We start from the raw sequence: 6429 nt of genomic DNA, 5'->3' as shown, positions 1-6429 counted from the left end.
CCTTTTCTCTGACTTTCTCGAAAGCCTGTGCTTCAACCCATTTAGAGAAATAATCAGTCATAAACAAAATAAATTGAACTTTACTTGGGGCCGACGGGAGAGGGCCAACGATGTCCATTCCCCATTTCATGAAGGTCCATGGGGACAAGACCAAGTGGAGTAGTTCCCTGAGCTAATGAATCATGGACGCATGCCTTTGGCGTTTGTCATATTTTCGAACGAACTCCCTTGCATCCTTCCCCATATCGGTCCAATAGTAACCTTTTTTGATTACTTTGTGGACCAGCGATTAGGAACCGAAATAATGTCCACAAGTGCCCTCGTGAACTTCCCGTAGGATGTAGTCGGTATATCCCGGTCCCAAACATATTGCCAACGGTCCATCGAACGTCTTTCTAAACAGCGTTCCGTCTTCGGACAAAGTGAACCATGCTGCCTTTGTGCGCAGAACTCTCGACTCCTTTGGATCTGATGGAAGCTTCTCATTCTTTAAGTACTCTACGCACTTGTTTCTCCAATCCCAGGTTAAACTTGTGGAGTATATCTCGGCGTGACCTTCTTCGATTATCGATTTCATGAGTTGTACGACAGTCCTCGGGTTGAGTTCTTCATCTTCGATCGATGAACCTAAGTCTGCAAAAGCGTCGGCCTCGCTGTTCTGTTCTCGAGGTACATGTTGCAAGGTTCATTCCCTAAACCAATGTAGAGTCACCTGTAGTTTATCCAAGTACCTCTGCATTCGGTCTTCTCGGACTTCAAAAGTCCTGTTCACTTGGTTTACCACGAGGAGGGAATCACACTTAGCCTCTATGACCTCCGCCCCCAAGCTTCTAGCTAGTTTGAGACCTGCAATCATGGCCTTATACTCGGCCTCATTGTTAGTCAATTTTGTAGTTCTGATATACTGTCTAACTATATTACTTGTGGGTGATTTTAGTACGATGCCTAATCCGGACCCCTTCGCGTTCGAAGAACCATCCGTAAAGAGGGCCTAAACTCCCGAAGATGTACCTGATTTTATCAGTAGTTCTTTTTCAACCTCGGGTACGTGGGCCGGCGTAAAGTTATCCACGAAGTCCGCCAAGATTTGAGACTTGATGGCGGTTCGGGGTCGATACTCAATATCGTACCCACTGATTTCTACGGCCGATTTGGCCAATCGATTTGGAAGCTCGGGTTTGTGCAAAATATTCCGAAGAGGATAAGTTGTTACAACACATATTGGATGACATTGGAAATATGGTTTTAGTTTCCTAGCGGCACTTATTAAAGCAAGCGCTAATTTTTCTAAGTGTGGATATCTAGTTTCGGCCTCACCTAAGGTCCGACTAACATAATAGACAGGTAATTGCGCACCTTGTTCTTCTCAGACCAGGACTCCGCTTACCACTATCTCCGAGACTGCCAAGTACAGGTAAAGTTGTTCGTCTTCTTTCGGGGGTGTGAAGCAGCGCCGAGCTCGATAAATACCGCTTTAGTTCCTCCAAGGCCTGCTGGCATTTCGGAGTCCATGCAAAATTGCTCTTCTTCTTAAGCAGCGAGAAGAATCGGTGGCTCCTATCTGAGGATCTCAAAATGAATCATCCTAGGGCGGCTATCTGCCCCGTCAGCCTCTGCACGACCTTTACATTATCCACTACCGTGATATCCTCGATAGCTTTAATTTTATCGAGGTTAATCTCGATTCCCCAATTGGACACCATGAAACCAAGAAATTTGCCCTTGCCAACCCCGAATGCACACTTTTCGGGGTTGAGCTTCATATTGTACTTCCTCAGTATATCGAAAGTCTCCTGCAAATGCTTAAAATGGTCCTCTGCTCGCAGAGACTTAACTAATATGTCATCAATATAAACTTCCATTGATTTTCCTATTTGTTCTTTGAACATTCGGTTTACTAGGCGTTGATAAGTTCCACTGGCATTTTTTAGACAGAATGACATTACACTATAACAGTTGTACCGTACTTAGTGATAAACAAAGTCTTTTCCTGATCCTCCGGGTTCATCTGTATCTAGTTGTATCCGGAGTAGGCATCGAGAAAACTGAGAATCTCGTGGCTGGCCATGGCATCGATCATACGATCGATATTAGGCAAAGGAAAAGAATCCTTGGGGCATGCTTTATTCAGGTTTTTATAATCTACACGCATTCTAAGTTTGTTTCCCTTTTTAGGGACTACCACTACGTTTGTTAACCATTCGGGATACTTTACTTCCCGAATGGATCATATTTTGAGAAGTTTGGTTACCTCGTCCTTGATGAAGGCATGTTTGACCTCGGACTGGGGCCTCCTTTTTTGTTTCACCGGGCGGAACTTAGGGTCCAGGATCAGTTTGTGAGTGGTAATTTCTGGTGGGATCCCTGTCATATCGAGGTAGGACCAAGAAAAGCAATCCATGTTAGCTTTAAGGAAATGAATAAGTTTTTTCCTGATCTCTAGGGTTAGCCCCGTGCCCAGGTATACCTTTCATTCGGGGTGATGCTTGGCAGTGTGACTTGTTCCAGCTCTTCGACCGTCGATTTGGTGGCATCGGAGTCATCGGGAATTATGAAGGATCGAGGGATCCAGTAGTCATCATCCTCGTCGATCCCTTGCTTATGCAATTGGGTCGAGGCCGTTGTCTGTAGTTGCTATTTGGCCTACTGCTTTCCCTTCGAATCCGATCCCTTCACTAATGAGAGCACCGATACCGGTATGACTTCATCATCTGAAAATATCTCCTTGGCAGCGGGTTGTTCTCCGTACACTGTTTTGACTCCCTCCGATGTCGGGAACTTCAGAACTTGGTAAAGGGTCGAGGGTACTGCCCTCATATTATGGATCCACGGCCTTCTGAGTAGGGCGTTGTATCTCATGTCACCCTTGATCACATGGAACTTTGTTTCTTGGATGGTCCCGGCCACGTTCACTGGCAAACTAATTTCACCTTTGGTGGTTTCGCTTGCCATGTTGAAGTCGTTAAGTATTTGGGCTACAGGCATAATTTGATCTTGTAGGCCGAGCTGTTCTATGACCCTCGATCGAATAATGTTGGCTGAGCTACCTAGATCAATCAAAACACGTTTAACTTGAATTTTATTCATAAGGACAGATATTACCAGTGCATCGTTGTGGGGTTGTAAGATCCCCTCTGCACCCTCGTCATTGAAAGATAGGGTTCCTTCTGGTACGTAGTCTCGAGTCCACTTTTCCTTCGTGATCGACACCTTGGCGTTTGAATATGGGCCCCTGAGGAGTATCGACCCCTCCAACAATCATATGGATCACGTGCTGCGGCTCTTCTTGCTCATTCTGTCTGTTTGAATCTATGTTCTTTAAATGGTTTTTAGCCCGATCGCTTAAGAATTCTCGAAGATGCCCTTCGTTGAACAAACGAGCTACCTCCTCCCTCAGCTGTCTGCAATCTTCTGTTTTATGACTATGGGTTCCATGATATTTGCACATTTGATTAGGATTTCTCTGGGCCGGATCAGTCTGCAGAGGTCGGAGCCACCTGGTGTCTTTGATGCACCCAATGGCCGATACAACAGCTGATGCATCAATGTTGAAGTTGTATTCCGATAGTCGTGGTGTTTCTTTGGGTTCGACATTTCTGTCGAAACTTCTTTTACCCATGAGCCCTCGAGATCTCTGTCCTCGATCATTTCTTCTATCAGTTCAACCGGGGTTGCATGTAGGCTCGTTGTTTCTCCGATCTCCAACGTATGGCTGATATCGATCTCTATTAGACCGTGGTTCCCGGTCAATATCCCTTTTAACTCTATCGATGGTCCTGTTTGGATAAACCGACCCGGAAGGAGTCCCCAACTGGTCATCCTCGACCCTAATCTTTGACCGGTACCGATTATGTACGTCGGCCTAGGTTATAGCTAGATATTCGATCAAGTTCTACTTCAACTATTGTGAGGCTACCGAACTTCGTATGTTTAGGCCTTGAGTGAAAGCCTGAACGGCCCAATCGTCGACGACTGGGGGCAGATCTATGCGCTCAATTTGGAACCGACATACGAACTCTCGGAGCATCTCGTTGTCTTTCTGTTTTACTTTGAAGAGGTCCAATTTTCTAGTCTTGACCTTTATCGCTCCGGCATGTGCTTTGACGAAGGAATCGGCGAGCATGGCAAAAGAATCAATAGAGTTAGGTGGCAAATTATGGTACCATATCATCGCCCCCTTTGATAAAGTTTCTCCGAATTTCTTCAGCAGTACAGACTCAATATCATCCTCCTCTAGATCCTTCCCCTTTATTGCGCATGTGTAAGAAGTGGCATGCTCGTTGTGGTCGGTAGTTCCATTATATTTGGGAATTTCTGGCATGCGGAATTTCTTCGGAATGGGCTTAGGAGCCTCGCTCGGGGGGAAGGGCTTTTGTACGAACTTCTTTGAATCCAAACCCTTCAAAATCGGTGGTGCCTCCGGAATTTGTTCAACTCGGGAGTTATATGTTTCCACTTTTTTATCGTTCGCTTCAATCTTCTTCTCCCCCGATTCAATTCGCTTTGTCAGCTCCTCGAACATTTTCAAGAAAGCGGGGTTGGTCCCCGACTCATTCACATTTGACCTCTCCACCACTGGTTCGGCCCTGTGAACAACTTCTTGCGATGGCTCGAGTTCGACCCTACTTGGTGCGTGGTTCTGATTTTGAAGTTGTGCTATTGCAACTTGTTGAGCCTACAACATTTCGAATATTATTCGAAGTCTAATTCCGCCTTCTTCTCCGCCCTGTGCATTCTGACCGGCTGATCGAACGTCTCTGCGGATGCTATTTTCGGGGTCGACGCCCAGATTTGCATTCAGGGCAACATGGGAACTGACGTCGATGTGGTCTGCATCTGGTACTCCCTCGAGATCAACTGGAAGCACTTCGTTTCCTGGGGAGGCTACGTTGTCGTTTTCGCCATGAAAACCAAGACCATTTTCGATGTGTGTGGGTACTTCTTTAGAGTTCGACATGCTGATCCTAGAATCAAAAACGCTTACAAGAACAAGTGTAAAGCAGTGTGTGTTATGAAAATTAGCACCAGGCAATCACTATTATCCTTAGCCCCATGGTGGGCGCCAAACTGTTTACCCTTAAAATTGGATAACAATTAAATTTGTATGTGGTTTTAAGGATATGTGATTTCACTTGGTGTAAACTCAGAAATATAAGAATTGAAGTTAGAGATTAACTGTAAAATGAAACAAACCAATGTAATGCGTAACTTTGGCCCTCGAACCAACTGAGTATATTATTGAAAAGTAAGAACTGAACAACTGAATAAAAGAGCTTAAGAGAGAAAACGTAATATATTGCTTTGTTATGAGTGTGTTTACAAAATGATTGGAACCTCCTTTATATAGTAGAGGAGTTCTATGATAAGTAGGGATTTTAGCCTATTAATTGTTCTCTTTTACTTGTGTTTTGGGCCAAATATGCGTGAAGGTATTCCCAAAAACTAACTTAATATGCTTGCTTGCAGGGATTATTCAAAATGAGCCAAATGAGCCATAATCAACTCATAAAGGAGTCAAAACTTGAACAAAAATCAAAACTGGGCCAAGAGGTGTGGAACGCGGACCGCGACAAATAAGTGCGGCCGCGAAAGTATCAAAGCAGACGCGCCATTATTTCGCGGTCCGCGATATGAAGAATAAGATAGATGGTTATTTTGGGCACAAACATGAACACGGACTGCGACAACAAGATGCAGCCGCAAAAGTACCAGCGCGACCGCGATGGGAATTTCACGGACCGCGGTTGCTAAGGTTCAGAGAGTGCATAATTCAAGCACAAATGAGAAGGGCGGTCCGTGTCAAAATTACGCGGCCATGGAAATCTCTCACGCGAACGCGGTAGAAATTACACGGTCCGCGAAACAAGATGCAAACCAGGTCCAGATGTGAAGAAACGCGGACCGCGATCAGAATTACGAGGCCGCGAAAGCAAGTGTGCGGCCGCGGTCAGAATTACGCGGTCGCGAAACTTCCGCAGGGATATTTTTATCCAAAAATTTCAGCTTAGTATAAATAGATCTTTTTATCAGTTTCAGGTTATGTTATGTTTTTGCTGAGTACGTGAAACGGCTAGGTTTACCTTTTTGGGAAATTTTGTACAAGATTTACTTTATAACATTAGATTTTCATCTTTTAATTTAGTATTATGGATTATATCTTCTCCTTATCTTTGATTTCTGTTATTATTATGAGTGGCTAGACTCATAGCTAGGGTTGTGACTCAACCCTAGTGTGGGTATTTAATGAGTCTTGAATTTTAGGGCTTGAATGTCTATGGGTTAGTGATATTTAGCTTAGTTCTTGCTAGAATTATAGAATTAGTGGTTGTAAATACTGATTCATGCCTTTATGATTTGGTCTTTTCTTGAGAAAGTGGGATTAAGTCTGGAAAAACTAGGCTAACAAGGAATTGGGGTGAACTCAAGAAA

This window comes from Nicotiana tabacum, chromosome 12 (genome assembly GCF_000715075.1).
Source record: "Nicotiana tabacum cultivar K326 chromosome 12, ASM71507v2, whole genome shotgun sequence".
Classification (NCBI taxonomy): domain Eukaryota; kingdom Viridiplantae; phylum Streptophyta; class Magnoliopsida; order Solanales; family Solanaceae; genus Nicotiana; species Nicotiana tabacum.
The sequence above is the reverse complement of the archived record's forward strand: the minus strand, read 5'-3'. Positions refer to the sequence as shown.